This window comes from Cupressus sempervirens, chromosome 10 (genome assembly GCF_028749045.1).
Source record: "Cupressus sempervirens isolate cs-2001-9-10 chromosome 10, ASM2874904v1, whole genome shotgun sequence".
Lineage (NCBI taxonomy): Eukaryota > Viridiplantae > Streptophyta > Pinopsida > Cupressales > Cupressaceae > Cupressus > Cupressus sempervirens.
Window position 1 is genome coordinate 120640275 of NC_143127.1, and position 25784 is coordinate 120666058.

At 34.4% G+C, this 25784-nt stretch overlaps 1 pseudogene; it reads left to right on the forward strand.

The window, feature by feature from the left end:
* The first annotated feature begins 712 nt into the window (after positions 1-712).
* LOC149532893 (U-box domain-containing protein 7-like) lies at positions 713-25120 on the forward strand (annotated as a pseudogene).
* The last annotated feature ends 664 nt before the right edge of the window (positions 25121-25784 follow it).

Consider the following 25784-nt stretch of genomic DNA (forward strand, 5'->3'; position numbering starts at 1 on the left):
CTCATCTATGCCTAGGGGAACTGATGCATTGGCGTTGCCTAGAGCTATCTAAGTATCAAATATCTTTCTTGTGAATAACTTGGCAAGAAAAATGTTTTTCTTTTTTAAAATAATGGGAAAACATTAGGTGAGTGTTAAGTTTGGGGAAGAAAATTGGTTAGAGTTAGGTTAAGGTAAACATAAAAAAACAACTGGTGATAAAATTATTGAAGTCCAAAAACTATAATTTTTTAATGAAAAAATTGTCAAAGATTGCCAGAAAATCATAGTTTTCCTAATTTACTCATAATTTTCCACTCTAAAAACATTAGTAACAATCGACATCTTGCAAGATATTGTAATCTTAGCAACTACTAGCTATCATCAGTTTGATAGGCTGGGTGCAAACCCTTCTTTCATTCCTATTGCATTTAAAATTTGTTATCATCTATGTCTTGTCCCAGTTGTGCTAATTGAACATTGCTATTGATAAACTTCAAGCATCAGTAAGAAAATTGTTATAGTGCTTGCTATTTCCCACATGGAAGGCATTTGGATGATATCATGTAGAATTTTGTTGTATCACAACCACATTAATAGCAGGTTCTAGGAATATTATGTGTACATTTTTATGAGGAAACTCAAGGGATATAAGACAATGCAATTTTATTTTTATTGTGGTTCCAAATTAATTAATTCTATAATTTTTAATATAATTATCTCACTAGAAGGAATGCTAAATGTTGAATTGCATTTGAAAAAGAATGTAAAAGAGAATCATAGAGGGATAGACATCTAACTATTCTGTAGTTTTCTGTGTAAAATCTATTTTTGAATAGTAGAAGGGATATATAATTTAGTTTCATAGCCTGATGCTCTATAAGTGTAGAAGTTTTGAATTTTTTCAGATTATGTGATGTTCACATATATGTGCATGCTTTCTCAGGTAGTTACTGGGGATTCTATCCTTGTAAAATTCACAAAGATGAAGGATGCGTTGAATCGAAGTTTAAGGGATCTAGAAGAAATGGTGCGACATGATTTATCTAGGTAGGTACGTGAGTAAAAAATGACTGCATCTAAATTTATGCATATAATGTACTACACAGAAGTTAGAAACTTAGAACAATATTTTGATAGTTTAGAGTTGGATTACTTTAGATGGTATGGATGAGATGTAAAGGTAAAATTCAATTTGTTTGTGATCCAATTTCATTATCACTCCATAACATGGTTGATCCTTACAAAAAAAAATTAGTTGAAAATACTCTACTAGCTACAAAATATTTAATTACATTTGGCTTCCACACAGCTAACACTACGTAGGAGCACAATAAAATAAGTGGATGGAACTCCATTATTTTATTCATACGTTAGTGGTATTAAATATTTTAGAGATCCTGCTGAAAAACATTCTGGCTTTATATGTACATTTTGAATTGACTCTTTTGTTTGCAAAACATGCACCTTGAAAATGTCAAACTTTTAATTGGATTTTGTAAGTTTTGACTTTTAAGAGTTTAACATTATTTTAGGAATGGAAACTTGACATCTCATGAAATTTATGCACCTCTCTTCCTTTCTACCACTCCTGCATCCACACAACTTTTGTGGTACTTGATCTTCTTTAATAGAAAATGGTAGTTTTGACTACTTGAGAGAAATACTATTTCTATGCAAGTGAAGTATTCTAATAGATTCAACAAGAACCTTTAAGTCTTTAAATTTTGAAGCATTTGTTCTATAAATCCCATCAGTCTACTTCTGAAAATGTAGCATCAAATTATCAATAAAATGGTTTTATTTATGTTTTGCATTTAATAATGCTGATAGTGGTAGTTAGGTGTTAAAAACCAACCAATTCATGCCATAACCAACAGTAGCACTACCCAGATTGCGAATAGTTTATTTAGTACATTCTTAAGTGTTTCTATAGATGTCTTCTTGGCCACCTTCTTTCCTAAATTCTAATCACACATCTATTAGTCTAGCCAATGAAATTGATATAAACCTATGAATATAGTTGATATGAAAGAGGAATGTCACACTGGTATTTACAGAGAGGAAAGATAATTAAGAATAGTCTATTTGTACTTGCTAATTTTTGCAACTTAAGCTGAATGAAATCTAAACATACCATTTACTTTTCCCTTAGAAGAATAATACCAATCATGAAGTTCTTGAATCACTAAAATAATTGCATTTGTTATTGAAGTGTTAATGGGAAAGTTTGGGAGATTTGTTTGTTTATGTTGATGGTCATTTTGGCTTACCTTTAAATGAGCTTTCAAAACTTTTCTAGATAGTTTTATTTATTTGTAAATATAGGCTTCTATTAAGCTTTTATCCATCGACATATTTTCATTTTATTGAAGGGAACAAAATTGAAGCTAAGACCAGATTACGAGAGATGACAATCCAGACTCCCTGATTACTATATCCTCTGGCAGAAAACTGGAGGAAGAGGAAATGTAGGCATTAAGGCAAGCATAACTTAGAAAGGTAGTTAAATTTTGATCTGAAATGACAAAAATGATAAACCAAGGAGCCATCTGTGCCAAGGGCTACCATCTCACTTAGCCATCTCCTCCAGTTTGCATCTATTGCATGAAGACCCAGCCTCCCCTCACAGACCACTCAAGACACCTGACCACTTCTTTTTGCACCTGTGTTTCCTATTACTCCTCAAATTTGTGGATCCTAGGACCCAGCTCTACATAGCCAGACACTGCCTAGAATGGCTGAAACCTCCCTCAAACGGTGATAGAAGATTCAACAACCCATAAAATTTAAGTTGCATTCATTATGGAGAATACAGAGACTATCTATGTATTAGTTTGGGTCTTTACAGAAGGTCAAGTTCCTCTAAGGCATTGTTGATAGGGCCTTTCTCTTGGCCGAAAGTGTGTCATCTTCCATCATTCCCCCGAAAGAAGAAGAGGACAAGGGAAAAAGGCTTCCTAGATGACCACGCAAGTACCAATCTACGTGCCACCTGCACCAATTGTTTGTCTTTGAAGTCCTCTATCATGGAGTTGTGTGTCTCTGAGATATCTATATTTGTAAAAAACTTCCATCCTAATATTTTTTAATAAAATTTGAAGAGGTAAGGTTTGGGATAAGGAAGTTATTTTTAAATCCTCTACTTGAGACTGCTACTCCATGGTGTGAGTCTCTTCACTTATGTCATCAAAAAATCAGCTTTATTACCTTTCACTCAGATCATGCTATTGTGCACCAGTCAAATAGCTAATACAAAATACCAACATGAATTTTACTTGAATCTTATTTTTAGGGAAAGATCTCACCTACACATGTTGTAGAAGAGAGTAGAGAAGTTTCTTATTGTCACCTACAGACATCTCTAGATAGACCTTCATGTCTCTGCCAAAGATCAACCTTTAATGAGGAGAAATTATTCAACATAGATATAGAAGGCAATAACTTAAATTAATGGGGGTTTGAGTGAGATACAATGGAAAATATGTAGGAATTGCAAGGCCTATATTCTCTTCTGAAGCACCATGAAAATTCTGCTTGACTAAAGCTACTGGGGATTTCCTCCAAGCAGCTGAAAATCTCCCCTTGATTTCATTTTCTTCTTTAACAGGACTTGGTAGTTGTTATGTGACCATTATTGCTTTTTTTTGTCTATAACAAGAGTAGAGTTTAAGGAGTAAGAAAATGCTGGTCATTTTTTGCTACTTTCTATATATCAGGTAAATTTTCATAGATGACTCATGAAAAAACTTTGAAAAATATATTTCCTTGGGATATACCATGCTGTTGTAACTGCAAAAAAAATGGAGTTATCATGTCTATATTCCTTCAATTTGTGACTACAGAAGTTGAAATCTTTCATTCTTGTGGTAGCACATCTAAGATAATGCTATGTCTACTAAATTTGCAAAATCTTATTTGCAGATTATTAAAATTGTTAAAGAGATTGAGGAAAAAATATTTGCATTAGAACCATCAGAGAAAGATGTTGGCGATGCTATTATTGCTTTATTGCAACAGAGTTCTGGCAGTTGCAATAACTTCTCAGAATTAGAGTTTTTCAATCAAGCAGTTGATAGATTGGATATAGGGTCTCCAAGGGCTATGTTGAAAGAAAGAAGAGCCTTAAAAAAGCTTCTTGATAAAGTTTAGGCTGAGAAAAATCAGAGCAAGATATTTGTTATCATTTATTTCTTACATCTTTTGAACAAATCTACAGAACATTTTAGCTATGATTATTTGGACTATGATTCTGAAAGCTCCAATGCACGGTTGCAATCAAGTAGAAGAGTTGCAAGTGAAGCAAATTTTGGAAGAAAAAGTAATGTTAGCATATCTGGATTTCCCCTAGTGGGTTGGGTTACCAAAGAAAGCATTAACAATTCAGAGTGGACACCAGTGCCTCCAAAGGAATTTAGGTGTCCAATTTGCCTTTAGCTAATGTTTGATCTTGTAGTTATTTCTTCTAGCCATACATATGAATGAGTGTGGATAGAGAAGTGGTTCAGTGATGGCCACAATACATGTCCAAAGACACAAAAAAAACTATCACATCTTTTAGTCACTCCCAACTACTGTATCAAAGATATGATTACTAGCTAGTGTGAAAAGTATGAAATCAGGGTTCAAGATTTACTTTCTCAGCCTTCCCCTACAGTGCCTTGGGTTTTCGACATGTAAGGTTCTGAGATCCTTTTGCATCCAAATGATGACTATGAGAAAGATGTTAAAGTGCTCCCTTCAGTTGACAGTAATGTTACTTGCATTGTTGAGGAAGAGGATGCGAATATGCCAGATAGCAATTTGGGTGATAGTTTGCATTTTAATTCTCTACTTGTGCAGGAAAATCAAGAATCAAATGAAAATAATGATGCAAATGTCCCTTTTTCGTATGATATAATTGACTCTAACAAGATAGACGGAGATAATTGTTTTCAATATGAAACATTGGTAAAAAGTCTGATGATGTCACCTCTTGATTATCAATGTCAAGCAGCAAAAAAGGTCAAAGTTATCTTGAATGATGATGACAGAGCTTGCAATTACATAGGTTCTAAAGAAATTATTCGAGTTTCTTGCAGTCTGCAATTGATGCCTTTGATATCAAGGTGCAACAGACTGGAGCTTTGGCTCTGTTAAGCATTGCAAGAAATGATAGGTATGTAATGATTATGTATCATGATAATTCATACATAGAAGTATGTTAATATTATGGTAACTATCAGGTTTGATTGATGAGTTCTTTATGAATTGATTTGTAGGAACAAGGGATTGATCTTATCCACAGGGATATTGCCCCTTATGTTGGATCTTATCCATTCTGAAGCAATTGAAGTGGCATTAGCATGTTTAAGTTGTGATTTTCCTAGTAGACATGCATGGAAAATTAACAATATCAGATTTCTACAATCCATTTGTAATGCAAGTTCGTTTTGGATTTGATTGTGTGTGTTTTTTAGCTTCATCATTTTAGATAATTCTCTATAATCCATCATTAGTCAGATGAGAGAGTGTAGGATGCATGCAAAATGTCAAATCATAGGTAAGGCATGTGAACTATTTTATAGAATGCCTCAAAAAAAATTTGACCAACCTGGAATTTTTTGACCAAGCATTGGTCAAAATTTTGACTAATGCGTGAAAATTTTTAGCCAAGAATTGGTCAAAATTTTGACCAATGCCTGAAAGCTTTCGACCAAGCATTTGTGAAAATTTTGACCAATTCCTGGTAGAAATTGCACCATGGCTCTGGAAAGTTCTTGATCAACAGATTAGTCAGAATTTTGACCAACCAATAAGTTGGTCAAAATTTTGACGAGAAAAATTTGACCAATAAGTTGGTCCAAAATTTGACCAATCTAAGTCAAAATTGGGGTCAAATGTACTAGTGTTCAATTGTGCCACACTCAGTGTATTATGCTTTATTCCTTCAACCCAATAAGCATTGTCACATACAAGTTCTTTAGTCAACAAGATACATCAGTTTCCTTTTATGTTACAAGGTTCATTGTTTCCAAATCTCACACTACCTCCATCATAATATTCCATATGCTCAAATTTTGTTTTATCACCAGTCATATGATGTGAGCAGCCACTATCAACAATCCATATATCATTTTTGCTAACATGAGAGATAAGTGTCATCTTATCTCCTTCATCATCAAATTCATCTTTCACAACAATATATACCATTTCATCTTTACTGTTATCAGAAGATTTAGCTATAAAACAAGATTTCTTACCTTTGTCCTTGTAGTTCTTGTAGTTCTTGGAGTCCTTCTTGCCTTTATGCTTGTTACTTTTCTTCTCATCCTTGATTTCCTTGTTTGGACACCTAGCAATAATTTGATCAACTTCTTCACAAGAAAAGAAAATCAGAGCAACTTTATCTTTGTACTTTCCTTTACCTTTGGAATACTTCTTTGCAAGCAGGGCTTCAACAACTTCAAGATCACTATTTGAACTTTCTTTCGATGTTCCATCTTCTTCACTTCCTGATTAAATGGACTTTGACTTTTTACCCTTTTCTTTGAGTGAGAGTTTAGCTTTAAATGCAGATTCAATATTCTTTGAAGCGGGAACATAGTTCTCATAGTTATCCAATTCAAAATTTGTCAATCTTCCAACTAGAGCATCCAAGCCTATTTATTTATTTGGATCACATCTCTTTTCTTGAATAGCAGACACTCTAATTGCATAAATAGGAAGAAGAATTCTAAGCACTTTACTTACAATAGTTTTCTCTTTAATTTCTCCTCTGGATGCTTTGATTGCACTTACACTAGCTTTGATTCTTTCCACATATTTTGCAATGTTTTCATCTTCTCTCATTTTCATTTGATCAAATTATCCTCTAAGGCTTTCTTCTTTGGCTCTTCTTACATTTTCATCTCCTCCATAGATATCTTTTAGTTTGTTCCACATTTCAAAAATAGTTTTGCAATCCTTTACCTCATCAAATTTAGCATAACTAAGAGCAGATGCAATGTCAATCATCATGATGTTATGATTCTTCTTTTCAGCAATATCTTTAACTAATAATGTTCTAGTGGGAGTTTTGTATTCAACATCAATATATTTGCAACTTGAATCACTGATGGTAGCTAGATGTAACTTCATCAGTCCTTTCTGTACTGCAAAATTGTCTCTGTTTAGCTTGGGAATCTCTCTTTTGTAAGACATCCTAATCTTTAGCTTAAGTCCTTGAAACCTTCTCTACAAGCACCAAAAGCTTTGATACCAATTGTTGGAAATATAAGAGGAGTAACTGAGAGGGGAGGGGTGAATTAGTTATTACAAAAATAAATCCCAGATCCCTTAGATGTCAGTAAAAAATGCAAACAGATAACTAAATATTGTTGAAGCTCGATAAATGCACAGAATGTTGTAACTCGGTAATAATTGGATTAGCTTGGTGAATGATTGAAATATAAACCTTTAGATGTTTTTGATTAGATAAACAAGTTTTATAGGGACCCTGAAACCCAAGAGTTAAAACATTAACAAGGCTGATAATAAGCGTGAAAAGCCTAGCCAAAAGAGTTTAAGTTCAAAGGCTGATAATAAGCCCAAGGCCCAAGCGAAAAACAAAGATCATAGAAAAGATCAGGAATAGATACAACAAGAAATGAAAAAGGCAAAAGCCCTGACAAAAAGCCAAAAAAACTGATTGAGACAATAGAACAGGTGGTGGATTAGTCCTTGTTCTTTCTCTCCAAGTCTTGCATGGCCTGAGCAACTTCATAGGCCATCTGGCTCTCCTCAGCCTCTTGCTAGTGCACCCTTTGATCCTCTCGGTCCTGACCATTTTTTATGTTGTCCTTTGCAGTGTCGACCACCAGTCTAGTTTTTTCCCTGTCTTTTCCTTCCTCTTCTTCCTTTATTACTCTGTCTTTGATCCAACCAATTAAAGATATGATGTTGTTGTTAATGGAGCTAAGCAGTGAAATCATCTACTTCGAGAGATTATGATTGTAGATTTCGAGGTTGTTAATCCTTCTCTTTTCCAGACTGAACCTCTCACCATTGCCATCTCTATTATCAGAATCTACTCCATTCCTATTTTCCTCCATATGACCCACCTTCTCTTTGACCTCCTCCAGCTCATGGAAAAGCCACTTGATTGATATGAAGTTATCAATCATACTGTTGTAGGCATCGTTCAAGAGGTTCAGCCCAGTTTCCCTTGCTTTATCCGAAATAGCCACAATTGTCGAGTCTATGAGTTCTTCAAGCCATGCCCCTTCTTGGTTTTCCATAAGGACCTATGGGTTCATGGCCTCTCTAAAAATGCCCACTTCTGAGGTCCTAACATTAAAGTTTTTCCAAGCTTTCCTCCTGTCTTTAACCTGCACCTCCCCATCCTCGATATCTGATTCCATTTTTTGCTCCTTAGGTTGGGCTTGAATATTGATAAGAGAAAGAGGCAGCGAAGACATCCCATTCTTGCTGCAATCTCTCATCCTCCAGACCCACCCTCTTGCATTTCTTCCCTCCCCGGTCTTCCTTTTTTTCCTCTTGCATCTCCTTTTCCTCCTCTTTCATCTCCACATCCTCCTCATCATCACTGTCAACCTTCACATCCTTCATAGGTTGCTTCTGCCCATGAACCCTAGGTCTTTTTCTACTAGGCGTTATGGGAGAAGGTGAATTCTTGACTTGATGGGTGGTGTTTTTGTCAGCAGAAGAAATCCTGCCATCCTCAGAGCTAAAGCTTTGAATATCATCTAAGTCTAAAGAGAAGCTGGAGCTTTCAGAGGTCACATTCTCAGTCTAAGGGGGGGCATTTCTTATTCTCTCAGCCTTAAAGTGCTAGTAAATAAGTAGCAAGAGCCCCTCATGTAGAGTGGGGTTATTAGTGGGCTTCTTTTTGAAGCTATCCACTGGCTTGCTCATGGAAGTTAACAAGTAAAAAGGAAAAGAAATTTTATGGCTGTGGTGAAAATGATTCAAAAGAACAAAGTGGTGGGTACGAGCCCGATCAAACCTAGGGTCCAGAGTAATGTACTCGATTACAGCTCATAGAACATACCTCCACAGTTTCTTCATGGTATCAGGAACATATTATGTGTCAATCTTCTTCAAGGCTTTCAGTTCCTTTGCATCCTTCACAAAATCCTACACAGCGTTAGCCAAGAGCTTCTTGTCCTTGAAAAACTTAAAACCCTCAATCAAGATTTTAGAAACAGTCGATATCACCTCCTCAGTGATCATGAAAGATACCCCGTTCACCTTAACTCTGCCTTCCTTCCATGAACCAACCTTTAGATGTTATCTGTGATTACCAATACTTTAACTTAGTTGCAAACACATAAAAGAAAGTAGCATGAACACATTTGACACCAGGGTTTAACGTGGAAACCCAATTTGGGAAAAACTACCAATTACAACTAGTTACTATTTTTCACTCTTCTGAAGTGAGCCCTGTTAGGAGTCAACCCTATTAAAGGTTACAAAACACACTGTTAGGTGTGACCCTATTAAAGGATTTTATCACCTTATTAGGAGTGGCTTTGTTAGAGGTCTTGAGAACAATTCAATGGACACCTTTTTAAAGAATTTGCAAATAGTTGTTAAGCCAACTCTGTTAGGAGATTTAGATCACTGCTACAATGGTTAGAGAGTAACAATGAGATGACCTAATTTGAATGCAATTGAATTGCTGACTTCAGATCTTTGTTCTGGCTTGTACTTGATTCTTCCTAATCGAATATATCTTTGCTACTCTACAAGGATATTCTGCTTATCCTTCAAATTTGCTTCCTCTTCTCATCATTGAATCTTCAATCACATCATCATGACTTGCACATTTTGAAATCACAACTTGACCTAATACTTATATCTTTCACTCTATCAACTCAGCTCAAACACAACTTAGAATAATCAATATTCATCACCTTAGTCAGTTGGAATCAATAGATAAATCAATTAAGCTTAATATGTCAAAATAAGAAAATCCTTTGTTAGCCGACCCAACTCGGTAGAAATTAACTCAAAAACTATTTCTTGTGTTAGCCAACAGAAGCTCAGTTAATACTATAAACTCATGAAAATCCTTTGGCAACTGAGTGAGCTCGGTTAGCATTGGTTCCATCCAACTTTCCTTCATTAACCGAGTTAGCTTAATTAACACTCACTTTTTGCAACTTTTCCTTTGACACTCAAGTACACTCGTTAGACACTACCTTCTAAACTAGGCAAACACAAGAATGCTCGGTAGACACTGAGAACTATCTTCACAACCCAAGTGAGCTCAGCATATACCGACTGATAATGATATGACATTTATTTAACATCAAAGACAACACACAATTAATCAATTATATCCAACAATCATGTGATTTTCTTTTGGATTAGTAGAAAATCTTGCCACCATACCAGCTGCTAGTGCAATATCAAGTCTTGTATTCACTACATACTAAAGTTTTAAAATCATTGATCTATATGTAGTCTAATCTACTTCTTTAGAATCATCATTTTTGGAAATCTTATGTCTGGTAGACATAAGTATTCCAACTGGTCTAGAATCCTCCATTCCAAATTTCTTCAATGTCTCCTTAATGTACTTTTATTGAGTGATGTAGATACCATCCTTCTTCTATTGAATCTACAGGTCAACAAAGAATTTGATTTCTCCAAACATTGACATTTTAAATTCCTTACTCATTTCCTTAGAAAAAGATATGTACAAGTCATCACAACAAGTAAATAATATATCATCTACAAAAATTTATGCTAGCAATATCTTCTTTTTTGGTCTTTCCTTGATGAATACATTGTTTTTGTCATTTGTCCTTTGAAAACCAATCTTTTCCAAATAACTGTGTAATCTTTCATACCAGGCTCTAGGGGCTTGTTTGAGACCATACAAAGTTTTGTGTAAGCTGCAAACCATATTCCTTTTGTTGGGATCAATGAAACCTTCAGGTTGCTCAATGTAGACTTCTTCTTTTAGGATTCCATTCAAGAAAGTTGACTTTACATCCATCTGATATACTTTGAATCCTTTATGTGCAACATAAGTAAGTAGTGCTAACACCTTCTAGTTTTTCAATAGGAGAAAAAGTTTCTCCAATCAATACCTTCTTCTTGAGCATAACCATTAGATACTAGCCTTTCCTTATTCCTTGATGCTTCTCCGTTTTCATTCAACTTATTCCTAAATACCCATTTTTTGCTAATTACATTTTTATCCTTGGGTCTAGGAACAAGAGATCAAGTCTTGTTTCTTTCAATTTGTTTTAACTCTTCATTCATTGCCTCAATCCAAATTTCAATATCTACTGCATCTTTAACAGTTCTAGGTTCAAATTCAGTAAGAAAACATGTACCTTTTAGTTTGTTCCTTTTTATAGTGCTTTTTGATTGATCTCCAATGATTTTCTCAAGTGCATGATGCCTTCTGACATCTCTAGCAAGCACAAGAATCTTCTCTTTGGATTTAGGACTTGAATGACTCGGTTCACCATGCTCAAAATGGTCTTCTAAATCATGCTTGGATCCCACTATCTGTGACTCGGGTCCTTCAGACTATGACTCAATTTCCACTGGCTAAAACTTGGGTCCTTCTGATAGAGACTCAAGTCCTTGTGATTGTGACACAAGTTGCATTGGCTACAACTCAGGATTGACGTGGAGATTTTTGGGACTCATGTGGTGAAGGTTGTTGATTCCCAAATGTATTATCTTGAACTTAAATTAAAGTATTAGGTTCATAGTAAACAAAGTTTCTATAATTTTCAGATTCCTTGTTGCTTTGTTCTTCACTCTTTTCTACAAACTCATCAATCTTTACATGTGCACTTTCTATAACTTTGTGAGTAGTTAGATTCAGACATTTATATGCTTTGCTTTTGTTGGAGTATTCCAGAAAAATATGCCTTGATCACTGTTCACATCAAATTTTCCTTTCCTTCTCTCTTTGAAGATATAACATTTGCTTCCAAATACTTTGAAGTAACAGACATTAGGCTTATATCCATACCATAATTTATAAGGTGTTTTCTCTAAATCTTTCTTCAACTGAACTTAGTTCAAGGTATGAACTATTGTATTGATTGCTTCCCTCCAATATTTGATTGCAACATTTTTCTCTATAATAAGTGTCCTTGCACAATCCATGATGGATCTATTTATTCTTTTTGCTATGTCATCCTATTAAGGTGTACCAAGTACTGATACTTGCCTTTTGAATCCTCTTTCATTGCAAAATTCATTGAACTCATTAAAGATGAATTCTCCTCCTCTCTATGACCTTAAACACTTCAATTTCTTTCATGTTTCTTTCTCTACTCTAGCCAGATACCACTTGAATTTTTGAAAAGCTTATGTTTTATCTCTCAAGTACATTACTGTCATCATCCTAAAATAATCATTAAATAAAAAAGAAGTAGTTATCTCCATAGTAGCTTTCTATTCCAATAGGTTCAAAAAGGTCTGTATGAATAAGCTCCAAAACTTCTTCAGAATGATAGTTCTTTCCCTTGAAACTTGTCTTTCCCATCTTACCAATTTGACAAATATTAGGTTTCTTGAGGCTCGGAATGTCTCTTATTCTTATGTTCTTGCTTATGTTGACCAAGTTATCAAAATTCACATGACACAACCTCTTATGCCATAACCAACTTTCTTCTACTTGAGCTAGAAAACATGAACTTTCAGTTAGATCAAGATAGAATAGATTACCTTTTTTTGATTACCAGTCCCAACCACATTTCCTTTCCCATCCAATAGCTTGGCCTTACCATTCATGAATTCTACCTTGAATCCAATATTGTTCAACTGAGTCACACTAAGTAGATTATGTTTTAGTCCTTCAACCCGATAAGCATTATCACATCTGAGTTCATTGGTCAATGCAGTGCATCCTTTTCCTTTTACATAACAAGTTTTATCATTGCCAAATATAAAACTACCACCATAATAATGTACCAAGTTCTCAAACTTTGATTTATCACCATTCATGTGGTGAGAACAACCACTATCTATGATCCATGTGTCATTCTTGCTAATATGATAAATGAGGGCCATCTTATCATTTTCATCATTTGATTCATCTTTAATAGCTATGTAAACCATTTCATCTTCATCGATACTGTTAGAATCTTTAGCCATGTAATAGGATTTCTTACCTTTATCCTTGTTCTCTTTGTAGCTTTTAAAATATTTCTTTCCTTTGTACTTGTATTTCTTTTCGTTCTTTGTTTGGACACCTTGCAACAATGTGACCAACTTCTTCACAAGAAAAATATATTAGAGGTATTTTACCCTTGTACTTTCCTTTGCCTTTGGGGAATCTTCTTGCAAGTAATGTTTCAATGGTTTCAAGATCATCATCAAAATCTTCTTCATCTTCACTTTTAGATTGTCTTCTTTTAGATTTTTCAGCTTTCTTTTTTAGTGATAGTTTAGCTTGAAATGCAAACTTTGTGTTACCAGAGTAAGGAACATAGTTGTCAAAGTTATCTAACTCAAAGGTTGTCAAACTTTCCACTAATGCATCCAAAGTTATATAATTGTTGGGATCACATCTCATCTCTTGAATTTTTGAAACTCTAATTGCATAAATAGGAAGAAGAGTTTTGAGTACCTTACTTACCACTGTCACATCATCTATCTTTCCTCCTGAGGCTTTGATTGCACACACATTGGCTTTGATTCTTTCGCCATATTTTGCAATTCTTCACTGTCTCTCATCTTGATTTGATCAAATTGACCTCTCAAGCTTTCTGCCTTAGCACTCCTTACATTGTCATCTCCTCCATAGATATCTTTCAACTTGATCCACATCTCATGAGCAATATTACAATATTTGAATTCATCAAATTCAACATAGTTGAAAGTAGAGGCAATGCCAATCATCATTATGTTATGATTCTTATTTTCTATAATTTCTTCAATAGTTAAAGTTCCAATAGGTGCCACATACTTAGTCTTTAGATATTTTAGGTGTGAGTCTCCAATTGTTTCCAAATGTAGCTTTATGAGTTACTTCCATGCTTTGAAGTTATCTCTGTTCAATTTAGGAATTCCCCTTTTGTAAGACATCTTTGATCTTTATCTTAGGTCCTTGAAACCTTATCTACAAGCACCAAATGCTGTGATACCAGTTGTTGGAAATGTAAGAGGAGTAACTCATAAGGGAGGGGTGAATCAGTTACAATAAAAACAAATCTTGGTCCCTTAAGATGTCAGTACAAAACAAAATAAAACTCTATTGAAACACTTGTAACTTGGTTAGCACTAAATCACTCAGTTAATTCAGTAACTCAATTTACACCAAGAATGACTATCACTCAATTAATGTTGTATATGCATCGTTACTTGGTTAACACTGAACATGCAAATCTTAAGATATTTAGTGTGATTAACCTTAATTAACTTAGTTGGAGAAACATAAAGCAAATAACATGAACACATGAGGCGCCAAGATTTAACGTGGAAACCCAATTTGAGAAAACCACCAATTGCAACTAGTTATTATTTTTCACTCTTCATAAGTGAGCCCTGTTAGGAGCCAACCCTGTTAAAGATTACAAAACACACTATTAGGTGTGACCCTATTAAAGGATTTAGATCACCCTATTAGGACTGGCCTTGTTAGAGGTCTTCAAACACTTCAATCTAGAAATGCCACCTTGTTAGAGGATTTGGAAAATAATTTTTAAGCTAACTCTATTAGGAGATTTGATTCACTGCTACAATTATTAGAGAGTAACAATTACTTGACATGATTGCTGATGCAACTGACTTGCTGATTTCAGATCTTCGTTCTCACTTGATTACTTGATCCTCTTGGATCAAAATGTTCTTTGCAGCTTAGTTAATTGGGATAATTCATCTTCTTCTATTCCACATATTCTCTCTTTCAATCCTCAAATTGACCTTATACTTATATGAATTACTTTGTTAATTCTACTTCAACATACTTAAAATAAATCAATAATCAACACTTGAGTCAATTAGAAAAAACAAATTAATCCAACAAACTCAATATGATGATATAGAAAAATCCTTCATTAGCTGACCCAGCTCAGTCACCACTAACTTAGAAAAGACTTCTCTCTGGTAACCAAGTGAACTCGATTAACATTGCATCTTGAATTGAATTTCCTTTGGTAACTAAGTGAGCTCATTCAACACTAGTCTCATGCCAACTTTCCTTTGTTAACCGAGTGAGCTCAATTAATACTAAACTTTTTCCAACCTTTGTTTGGTAACTGAGTGAGCTTAGTTAACACTAGTTCCATGCCAACTTTTCTTTGTTAATCGATTGAGATCAGTTAACATTGAATTTCCTTCGATGCCTGAGTGAGATCAGTAGAAACTAACTTTGAACATGGTTAACTCTGGAATGCTTGGCTTGCATTGGAAACTATCTTCATCACCCAAGTGAGCTTGGGAGAAACTGACTTACTCGGTAAAGACTTGACATTTTTTATAACATCAAAGACAATATACAATTGAACAATCTTTTTCAACAATCTCCCTCTTTAGCATTGATGGCAACACAACATGTCATAATACAATGAAATTTTAGAGAAAATTAGAAGTAAGGATAATATCCTTAGTTTTATTCTAATTCTCATCCATGAGAACTCTCTCTATTAGTGTGAGCTCCCTTTGGCATCAATCTCTCCCTTTGGAATGATTCTCTAATTACTCTGATTGTAGTTTCTCCCTCTATCAGCAAACTCTCCCCCTTTACCCTTTATCTAACTTGATATCAAACTCTTCCTCTTTGACATCTTATTATTTACAAATTTTTCTTGATATGACATAAAACTCTCCCTCTTTGACATCTTATGCCAAAGAGAGCATTCAATATTGACAGATGTCAATATTGCATCGGCCCTAATTGATCTTCAAATGCTTGGTTGATGCATCACTAGTTATTATTTAGTGAGCTTCAAATAGGGGAATAACCCCTAGCTTACCTCTTAGATACAAGAATGCATCGTTAGGCAAAGGCTTGGTGAATATGTCTAAAATTTGTTCTTTTGTATTCACATATTCCAATCTCACCTCTTTTTTTTACACCAATTCTCTCATAAAGTGACATTTTATTGCAATGTGTTTAGTCTTAGTATGTATCACATGATTCTTAGAAATGTTAATTGTACTGGTGTTATTACAGAAAACAACTATTGGATCCTTGATTTCTTCCTTCATACCTAACAACAGTTGTTTGAACCAAACAATGTTTAAAAAATTGATTGTCAATGCAACATAATCTACTTCTGATGTAGACTGAGAGATGCAATTTTTCTTCTCTCTTGTCTAAGACACTAGCCTCTTTCCAAGAAATAATGCTCCACCACTAGTGCTCTTCCTGTCATCAATACTTCGTGCCCAATCAACATCAGTGAAGGTTTTCAATTCAAAATTGCCATGAAAAACATGAAAGCAAAAGGAAGCAAAAACATGAAAAAGCCTAATCAAAACATATTGACAACATAAAAAGATCTATCACCTACCTAAAAAGGCTCAAAAATAAAAAAAGGAATGAAAACTTGTATACAAAAACCTTGAAAAATAAGAAGAAGGGTTGGTTATTAGTAAATTTCTCATTATGTGTAGCAGTAATAAACCACCCCATATAATTCTAAAAAATTTTGACTTGTCTTTATACCCAAAAAAATAAAATTTGGCAATCTTGGTTCAAATTCAAGCCACAAATCACACAAAATCAAAAGTTGTGGTAACTCTCCATGGTCATGATTAATCCACAAAAGGGTTTTCTTACCTTTTGCATCATATTCAAACTAAAATTTATCAAATTGAGAGGCATAATGGAAATATATCACCTATTTAATGAGTCCCTCACCATAGGGGCACATCACACATTTGAATTTCTCCTTTTGCTGGTCTTACCTCATGGCACACAACTCCATGCACACAGGGAAATATATGCATTAGTGATGAAATATAGCTATCAAAACAAGACCCAACAGATTGAACATTGCATTTATGGTCCTTATTATCACCATCATTAGCCCTAAACCATGAATTGTCATATTTAGGTTCCTTGGAACTAGAAAAATCAATCATAAGCCTCCCTTTTGAATTGTAGGATTCATTAATATCATCAATCAAGGTATTTTCTCCCTCATATCTAAAGGAAGCATGTTCAAAATCATACTTACCTTCCATGATGATCTCCCAAGCTAATAAGAACTCAAGACAATTTTCTTATGAATGGAACCCAAAGGGATGAACTCTACATTAGTATGCTATTGCATGGTCTGATATATGCATAGTATACCCATACATGGACATTTCCTTAATCAATATTGAATCTAAATTAAGCACTCTATTCATCTCATCTGATGACATATCTTGTTCTGAGGGAGGTATCTTATCATTATCTAATGAGAGACCAATATCATTATAGGAAACATTTCTATCTTCTTCTTGACTACTTCCCGATTCAAAAATTTCAGCAACCTCAAGATTTTTTGCATTTTCATCATTTTCTACAACTTTGAGACTTTTCACAACTCCATAGATTTTTGGAACCTTAAAAAAAAATTCTTGTCAAAAATTTCCATGATATCCACACTCATTGCAAAATCAAAAGCTTGCAACAATTGTATTATTTCTAGCAATTTCAGTAGGCTAATCTATTTGTGCTAACAGATTAGATACTGCATCTTAGCAACTAGCACATTCCAACTTAGAATGAACCTTTGATGGAGATGACAAAAGTTGGGAAAAAAGGGATGTTTGGATTCTTATATTATCTGTACTTCAAGTATCATGTAATGTTATCCAAATACCTTTCAAATCCTCATCTTTTACATGTAATTCCTTCTAAATTGTTAGGGTAATGTTGGTTGGAGCCTCATAATGCATTGGAATGTTACATACCTAAATGTCTAGAGGAGTAGAATGTAACTATAGGGAGACATCATCCATTAGAGGCTCTTCTCTAGTTTTCAAAGCCTGAGTGTTCCTATTGTTGCTGCAATATACATATATCCCACGATGTCCATGATCTTTCTCTTCATTGAATGGGACAACAAACTCCTCTTTATCATCTTCATTATTTTGTTCTTCTGCAAATTTATCATATAATGAAAATAACATAACACTAAACTAAAAATTTTGTTCCTACATGATTTGAGGATGATGATTTGAAACATCCTTGTGCCTATATCCATTTTCATTTGGTCCCATTTATACCACAATACCATTATTCTCATTGTTGAAGTTATTGTAGGAGTCATAATTGTTGTTCTAATTTTGAGGATAACTATTTTGGGTAGAAAGTCAACTCAAATGATTCCCTTGATTACAAGAGGAATTCAACTTCATTTTGATGAGTCCATTGGATAAATGAGATATTGTCTTCTTCATGGCCTCTAACTCACTAGCCATATTGTTCTTGAGTTTAGCAAGTGGAGAACTCTTCTACTCAAAGAATGCAACATTGTGGGGCTCATAACTTACATATGTGATTGTTGGTGGTAGAGAAGTAGTAACCTATTGCAATAAAGGTAATAGATTCAATAGGGATATTTGATTGGGAATAGTGGGTGCTCCTGATAGAAATGGTGCTATGGTTTTTGCATTATTCAAAGTGAGTGGAGCCACAAATTTCCCTCCATCATGTCAATCTATCTACTTCATGAATCTAATGAGCTCTTTGAAGATATTCTCAAGGGTATCAATGTCTCTAGGAAGGAGTCTTCTTAAAAAATAGAATTTAATGAATCCATTGTTCCCAAATAAATTTGGATGGCAACTACTTGGAGTACAGTGTAAGGAAACTCCATTCTTTGATACATCCTATAGAAGTGATGATTAAACTATGAAATAGACTCATGAGGATCCCTCTTAGTTGAGATGAACTGATGGTGTAGGATAGATGGATCAATGTATACCTTGAATTGCAATAGAAACTCTCTCAAAAGAGTTCCAATCTCTAATTGATCTAGTGGCAGATTGAGGTACAAATAGAATGGAGTTTCCTTCAAAGTGTAAGGGAAGAAGTTATTAGCATGAATTTTGATGGCATTCCTTTGTGGAAGTATCCTAATAATTTTTAGAGCATGTGGGAGCTTTTTATTATGATTGACATGTTGCATTCATGTTTTTGTTTTTCATTGATGTCAACATAGCAGTATTTGTGTGAAGACTGGCAAAGTAGAAGACAGAGAATGAGGTCGTATGGATAAAGTATTGAAGATCAGGTGAAGAAAATTTCAGTATGTTTTCTAAATCATTTCCTAATGACAAAATTAAGTGTGCATCAAGTAAGTCAAATACATGTAGAAGATATGCTTGATTTACAGAGAGCAGCATGCAGATAGAGTTCCCAAGAAGCAGTTTCTGATGATTGATTTTGGTGAAAAAGAACCTAGCCATCATATAATTACAAGAGAAAATATTGGATATTTTAATGATTGATTTTAATTCATATATGTTTCAATTTCATTCTATGTAATGAAATCCAATTGAAAAGAAAATTTGTAACAAAATTCTAATGTTGTCCATATTGACATAGTTAAGGTCCCAATTGGGTTAATATGTCAAAAGTTGTAAAATAACCCTTGAAAGGATAATAACCATTTAAAAGGTTATTAAATGGTAATTTCAATATATCTTTAATTTTTATGCTAATTCATGGCATCACATTTTTCAAAAGTCTCAAAAGTTGTCAAGAAGGTGAACAAATGCAAAAAATGCAACAATGTAAAATTGCATTAAAGTTGCAAAATGAAGTCCAAAGGTCATGGGTGGTATTTGTAAGGTATAAAATGAATAAGAAAATATAAAATGAATTTTAAGGTCAAGCCAAGAAGAAAAGGAAGGAAAGGAATTTAAAACAAGTGAATATTTAAGTTCTTTTGGAGTACTTTATACTTGTTATTTTGATTGGCTTTCTAGTTCTCTTGATGTTTTTAGGATTTTTACATTCATGTAAAGATTGAATATGATGTATTATTGATATGGTAGATTAATAAAATGAATTATCCTTTCATTTCTTTTTGTTTGAGTTTATTTCATGAATATTTGAGAAAGTTATGAGCATTCTAGGGATAGTTTTTTCATATTTTCAAATTACAATCATATTGAAGAAACTTGTACAAATGTTTAATTGATGTTTCAAGGGATGAAACTTATATTTATGGAATGAGGGATGAATCATACTTCTAATTAAATTTATTTGGTATATTTTTGTTAAATTTTGTATAAGTTATGACCATTTTAGTGAAAACTAGTTTTTAACCATCTACAATGGAGTCACAAAAAATAGGTCTTGGTGTAGAGACCATAACTTTAAATTACATTGTTGGATGTTTCTAAGTTTTTAATATGTTTTTGGAAACCTAATTTTACCTAATATTGATGGTTGGATTGAAGAAATAATATTTGGTTAAAAATTTATGAATATCTGTATGCATGCCTATCTAGAATGGCATAATTGAAAACTATATTTTCAAGATTGATTTGTTATTTGATAATGATGATTTGATTGATGATTGTATTGAGAAGAATGTATTTATGCCTCTATAATATTGAATAAATTTTATTTATTATGGAACTCCATGATTTATTTGGTGGTTCTTGAAGGTTTATAATGATACTTGCATCAACTTAGTATCAGAGCTCACAAGATTCTGAGTGTGGAGATAGAAGATAATCTACACCAAGAAGTGTTGGGTAATTTGATTCTTGTTTTGAAGTTACTTGGTTGTAGGTGTAGGTTCATTCACTACAGATAAGGGTACATGTAAGTCTACCAAAAGGGCCATATGAGATGGTCTAGGGCAAAAGGATATGGTTCATTGTGTGTCACCAAGAGACTGGGAAGAGAGGCAAGAGAGGACTCCCATGTGAGGGACAAAATTTGGTGTTTGTAGCAGCATGGAGGAGTACACTTCAGATGAGAGGTGTACCTTGGAGGTAGCCAACATAAACTCCATATATAGGATTCACAATTGAAAGGATAAAGAGGAAGCAATGGAGGCATCAATCCAATGATAAAGACAAAGATACAACATATTTGTTTATAGATTATCACCAGAGCATTTCCATGGGACATGTAGATCTTTCATTTCTGATAGTATGGTGCAAGAGCAGCTAGCCATTATATAATTATAAGAGATCATAATGGATATTTTAATGATTTATTTTCATTCATATATGTTTCAATGTCATTCTATATAATGGAATCCATTTGAAAAAAAATTGTAACAAAAATTTAATGATGTCCACATTGACATAGTTAAGGTCCCAATCGGTTTAATATGTCAAAAGTTCTAAAATGACCCTTGAAAGGATAAGAACTAAGTAAAATTTTATTAAATGGTCATTTCAATATGTCTTTAATGTTTATGCAAATTCATGTCATCCCATTTGTCAAAAGTCTCAAAAGTTGTCAAGAAGGTGAAAAGTTGCAAAAATTGCATTAAAGTTGCAAAAGGAAGTCCGAAGGTCATGGGTGGTATTTGTAAGGTATAAACTGCCCACAAAATTATAAAATTAATTTTAAGGTAGAACCAAGAAGAAAATGAAGGAAATGAAGGGAAAATAAGTGAATATTTAAGTTCTTTTGGAGCACTTTATACTTATAATGCTAAGTTTCTAGATTAGATTGTGTAGAGATTTTTCATCAACGTTTCGAATCACACTACGTGATCCATCATTAGGATGAGAGAGCAAGAGGTGTCAAACAACATAAGATTGGCTTTCTAGTTCTCTTGTTGTTTTCAGGATTTTTACATTCATATATAGCCTAAAAATGATGTATTATTGATATGTTAAAGTATGAAAATGAATAATCCTTACATTTCTTTTTGTTTTATTTTATTTCATGTAGATTTGAAAAAGTTATGAGCATTCTATGGATGATAGTTTTTTTCATATTTTCAAATTACAATCATATTGAAGCAATATGTATGAATGTTTAATTGATGTTTAAGGATGAAACTTATATTTCTGGAAAGAGGAATGAATTTTATTTCTAATGAAATTTATTTGGTACATTTTCATTAAGTTTTGTATAGGTTATGACCATTTTAGTGCAAACTTTTTTTTTTAACCATCTTAACTGGAGTCACAGAAAATCGGTCTCGATGTAGAGACCATAACTTTGGGTTCTACAATTTGATGCTTATGATTTTTTGATATGTTTTTGGAAACTTAATTTATCCTAATATGGATGGTTGGATGGAAGAAATAATATTTTGTTAAAAAGTTATGAATCTTTGTATGTAGGTCTATCTAGAATGGAAGAATTGAAAACTATATTTTCAAGATTGATTTGTTATTTCATAATGGTGATTTGATTGATGAGCGTATTAAGAAAAATGTATTGATGCCTCTAGACTATTGAATAAATTGTACTTACGATGGTACTCCATGACTGATTTGGCTGTTCTTAATGTTTTATATTGATACTTGCATCAAATTGGTATTAGAGCTCAGATGATTCTAAGTGTATAGATAGAAGATAATCTACACCAAGAAGTGTTGTGTATTTTAATTCTTGTTGTGAAGTTACTTGGTTGCAAGTGCAAGTTCACTCACTATAGATTGCTGGACATAGTGTTCTACCAAAAGGGTCATATGAGATGGTCTAGGGCTGGAGGAGATGGTCCATTATGTGTTGCCAAGAGACTAGAAAGAGAGGCAAGAGAGGACTCCCATGTGAGGGACAAAAGTTGTTGTTTGTAGCAACAAGGAGGAGTGGGCTTTAGATGAGAGATGCACCTTGGAGGAAGCCAACATAAAATACTATAGACACCTAAAATTGTCCAAATACCCTTAACCTAACTAATTAAATATATATTTATTATTTATTTAATTATAGTCTTATCCTAGGGCGGGGGCCCTAGCTTAGTTGGCTAAATCTTCCCTATTGCAGGGGGTTGGTCACGGGTTCTAGTCTTCCCTGTCCTCGTGGTACCGGTGGGCGTGTCGCGCCAACGCTACCGGTCACGTTAAAAAGTTTACCAGGCGCACTGCAGTTTATAGGGGGGCCATGTTGCACCGATTCCTGCAGTCTAAAATTTTTTTTTAAAAAAAATTATAGTCTTATTCCTACCTTTAATTAAATAATTTTGCATTTGTTTAATTATATTCGCCTTTCCTTGATTTAAATAAACTAAAGTTTATTTAAATCCTAGCCTTTCCGCTCTTTCCACTTTCATCCTAACCCATTCACTTTAATTAAGTAAAGTACTTCATTTACTTAATTAATCCCCTTTTAATCCCACTTGGAATTAAATATTAAATTTAATCCTATTTGAGCGCATGGCTTCTAACTTTAACCCTCACCTAACCTCACTATTCTAACCTAACTCATCCTCCTAAGCCTATCCACCATTTAATCCCACTTAATTATCTTTAATCATCTTGCTAATCCTCTTTTAATCATAAGTGTGTGCTCACACATGTGTGAGGAATCCTCATACATGTGTAAGGAACACTCACACTTCCCACACCCCTCATTCATTCCACACCTCTTACATGTTTGTCCCCCCTACATGAGAATCAAGGTGTCTCACACGTGTGAGAAACCATGCTTCTCACACCTCTTAAAATTGTCATTGACCTATCACATCAAAGGTTGCTCACACATGTGTGAGCATCTTCCCCCCTTTGAATGGTCAAAAACCCTAATCCACATGGAGTCCACTTGGCCTCCACCTCATGGACACCTCAGTGATCTTGAGAGATCCTAGCCCTTCATCTTGCATTGAATATCAACCATCCATTTCATCTCATTTCCTATAAAAGGAGAGCCCTCTAACCATTTCTAGGAAGCACTATCTAGCCCATTCTTATGTTGCAGGATTTGTGATCATCCACATCCCACAACATGGAATCATCAACCACTTGGTGATTTTATGAGGTTTGCATTAGTGCTATTTTGAATCATTTGTACTCTTTTGATTTCATGTCTTCACTATATATGTTGTCTTTCATATTTGAGGTTTGCATGAACATGTAGGAATAGGCTTTAGTTGCTTATTGTTTGTTCCTTAGTTACATTTTTATGCAATACATTTTGGCATGCCTGGTGGGACCCACTTCACGGGTTCAAACTAACCATCTAATGTGTTTTTGAGTTTATTTGTGAGTTTTGAAGCTCGTAGGTTGAAGGCTTGCACTTGGAGATCAAGTTTCATGAGGAGTCTCTAATTGATTCATAAAGCCCATCATCGTGCTTGAAGCACACGAGAGAAGTCTTTTGACATATAATACTCTATATTTCTTGTTTCTCTATTTCCAAGTTGTAGGATTGCATATACATTGAATATACGCCTTTGTTAATAGGAAAATAGAGAAAACTAAAAAAAAGGGCCTATGTTTGTTTTTTATGTTCTTTTTGTATCATATATATATATATATATATATATATATATATATATATAGATATATATATATTGTTGGTGTAAATAAGTATTTACTTATTACACTTAAGTTTACTTAGGTTATTGCATTGTTTTATTAATTATTTAGGTGAGACACTTAGGAGTTTGCGTACTCTCATGAGTTATGCAACTCTAATTATGCAAATGGTATCTACAACACAGGAGTTTGCATCATTCACTGAGCTGTCATGTTGAGAACACAGTTATCCGCACTCCTCATTTAGCACATGTTGTCTACACCACTGATTTGCATGATACACCATTGTAGGCTTATCCTCACATCATTGCACTTAATTCCGTGCTTAATGGAGGATAACCCATTTATGGTGGAAATGTGCCTAGTTGTATGACTTATCATGATGCTAACTTTTATGCATTCTAGAAGCTCTCCTAAGGCTTTTATATACAAGAACTCCTAGTGTACTCTCAAGCTAGAATATTGAATGAATATCAGCATTCTGATCATACTCTCTCTATTTTGGTCTACTATGTGCTTGTGTTTAAGTTCCTTGGTCTTGGGTGAATTCTGACCTAAGCCAAATTGTTACGAATATAAATATATATTCTACTATATATATTTATATATAAGTTGTTAAAAAAAAAGTGTGGTTAAAAGTCTAGGTAGGAAAAATAATAATTCAAAAAAAAAAAAAAATTGTTTTGTTGTGCAGGTTGGGCACCCGCAGGCACCACCACTAGTGATGCCTGTGAGCGTCGCCCCTACTCCCACCTTCACCACCCATGGCTACATCTGATCCACCACTTGCAAAAACCCTCTACCCACCTGCAAACTCCTCTACTCCCCTACGACTTGAGCCTCTCCCCGTCACTGCCTGCAAACCCCTTGCTCCTTGCATCGCCACCTCTTCTCAGCCCTACAACCTTCGTCAACATCTGCAACTCCCACCGTCACCCCCTTACTCCTCTGCTATCTCTACTTGCCAGCCATCCCTAGCCTCTTGTTCACTGTCGAAGACCCTACAATGTCGTGCTGCCTGCAACATCTGTCGCCGCTCAACCACACTGCCTGCACCGCTTCCACTACCCCTCCCCTGCAATGCACCTCCTGAACTCACTCTGCCTCCCTTTTCCACCACTTGTGACCTCCATCCCACCTCCCAACACTCCTGCATATCGCCTCCATCAAAACCTTCCTCCCCGTGCCTCTGCTCCCTCCACTCGCACCCATCCCTCGACCTTACCACCCTCCCTTAGCCTGCGGCTTCAAAACCACTACTCCCAAAACCACAGCCTCAAAACCACCACCCCCAAAACTACCACCTTCAAAATCGCCACCCTCAATCTGCCCATTTAATTTAATTTAATTTTTTTAAATTTTGATATTTCGTTTGAAAAAAATAAAATAGTTTTTATAATCTTTTTAATAAATTCATTTAGATTTGATGTTTTTTTAGCAAA